Source organism: Engraulis encrasicolus, chromosome 16, assembly GCF_034702125.1.
Source record: "Engraulis encrasicolus isolate BLACKSEA-1 chromosome 16, IST_EnEncr_1.0, whole genome shotgun sequence".
NCBI classification, from domain to species: domain Eukaryota; kingdom Metazoa; phylum Chordata; class Actinopteri; order Clupeiformes; family Engraulidae; genus Engraulis; species Engraulis encrasicolus.
In genome coordinates, this window is record NC_085872.1 from 38,492,924 (window position 1) to 38,495,423 (window position 2,500).

The 2,500-nt window shown below is 48.9% G+C and overlaps 1 protein-coding gene across 3 annotated transcripts in view; it reads right to left on the bottom strand.

The window, feature by feature from the left end:
• tenm3 (teneurin transmembrane protein 3) overlaps positions 1-2,500 on the bottom strand; it is a 499,671-nt gene that overhangs the window by 19,353 nt on the left and 477,818 nt on the right. The gene's annotated exons all lie outside the window — the stretch shown is intronic.

Here is a 2,500-nt window from a genome sequence, read left to right on the forward strand (position 1 = left end):
AGAGAGAGAGAGAGAGAGAGAGAGAGAGAGAGAGAGAGAGAGAGAGAGAGAGAGAGAGAGAGAGAGAGAGAGAGAGAGAGAGAGCTAACTCCCCACCCACCACCACGCATACCGAGGCACACTCCCTGCACTTTGGTGTGACACTGATGAAGAAGCATCCTTTACTTCCAGAGCTTAATACATTGTGCGGTCGGGCTTTATTCAATTTGCCCAATCCAGGGTCATTTATTTTGTGTCGGGATAGATCTCCTCACTGCCTAAAGGAAGCAACTGTCTAGCTACACAAAACAGCAACTATACAAACAAAAGTACAGACACTAAAGAGAACCCTATAGCACTTTTATTATCCAAACAAGATGTGGTTTGTCACTTACTGACTATTCTACCTGCATAGTCTTTGAGAGTGTCTTGTAATACTGCGACACAAAATGCACACAAGCACACACGCCTACACACACACACGCCTACACACACACACACACACACACACACACACACACACACACACACACACACACACACACACACACGCACACGCACACGCACACGCACACGCACACACACAAAACAAACACATTGTCCTTGGAGCTCATTTCCACACTGCTTGAGGACAGGGTGAGGTAAGGTCTGTTTTCTCTGGAAAGGATCCAAGCGAGAACCCCACACATACCCAGACACAGGCGCTCACACAGACACAGATGCATGTACTGTATACAGATGCATGCACATTCACAGAAATGCTCATACACACATAGACACATAGAGCAGGGGTTCCCAGCCTTTTACAACTTGGGGCCCACTCGATATTGTCAAAAATGTTCGGGGCCCACGTCTGACCCAATTAAGAATAAAACTCAAATAAATCAACAGCAACACACTCCAAAATATGATTATTATTTTTGGAAAATTATTTCAAGGCCCACTTGGAATACCTTCAGGGCCCACCAGTGGAGGACACATAGAGGAACACATATCAACAGCAGCACACACTGTACCTACATGCATGCAGAGGCAATCACACCCACCTCCCCATGCCCACATGCACACGCGCACACAAATGTACAGTACATTCTAGTACACAGGACATACACTACGTACACAAACACACAGATGCCCATGTATAGATAGTCTTTCTCAGACACCCCCCCCCCCTGTCACGCATGCACACACAAACACAAACACACACACACACACACACACACACACACACACACACACACACACACACACACACACACACACACACACACACACACGCACAGGCACACACGCACACACACGCACACACACACTCACACGCACACACACCCACGCCTTGAGTGTGTCCGCATTGGAACAGCGCTGGTATAATAATATGTCCTCTCCTGACCTTGTATTTTAAGTGTTTATGACTGGCGTGCTTAACAGCCAATCAGCCTGCTGCACATTCCATTCCAGGCCACTCCAGAGGGGAGAGCCCTGAGCCCTGAGCCCTGTGCCCTGGCAGCTGGCTGGCTGGCTGGCTGGCTGGCTGCGTGGAGAGAGAGGACTGCACTGCACTGCATACACCAAATGATACAAGCACGCCCGGGCCAAATGCAACTAGCAGATGACAGAGATACACACATGGATACATGCGCACAGACACACACGCGCACAGACACACAGATACGTACATGCACAAATGCACACACACACAGAAACGCACGCACACACACACACACACACACACACATACGAACACACATACTCACAAAAGCAAGCAGGCAGGTCAGGCAGGGAGGCAGGCAGACACGCACACACACGCGCACACGTCTTCGCCCTCCCTCTCTGGCTAAGAGCACTTGAGCAGGAATGGACGGGGTCATGGCCCCTCTGGCCAGAGGAAGCCACACTGATTTCAGAGCAGAAAGTGCTGTGTGTGCAGGCGCATGTTTGCGTGCAAATGTGCATGTGTGTGCATGGCAGTGTGCCTACACGGGGTGAAACTCAGGTGAAGTAAGGTGTGTGGGTGTGTGTGTGCTGTAGCCTGCAGGAAAACTGCAGGATGCGCGTTTGCTGATTTTCGATCATGTCTCCTTCCCTCTCTGAGAACGGAGACACAATAGACGAAAGGAGAGGTAGACTCTGCTATCAATATTTTGGTGCCACATACTAAAAGAAGAAAGAGGGTTTCTTTTTTGCAGATGGTCAGGTATCTACTATCAGGGGTGGGAAAAATAGATTCATTAATTACCATCTAGTGAGACATATTCCAAATGACTTGATTTTACCAGTCCGATTCAACCAGGTCATAGGCTGGTTGAATGATCACCTGACTGAATTAATACAAGGTCATTTGGGAATATTTGGAACTGGATTGCAACTAATGAATCCATTTTGCCAATCACTGCCTAAGACTGCCTCCTCTGCCTCCTCCAGTGTTGCTGCAGTGGGTGGGTGGTGTTGCGGCAGTACCCAATGGGGTGGGTGATGTCGTAGATTCTACGACGTAGAAGGTGAGGTAGATTATAGAGGACTG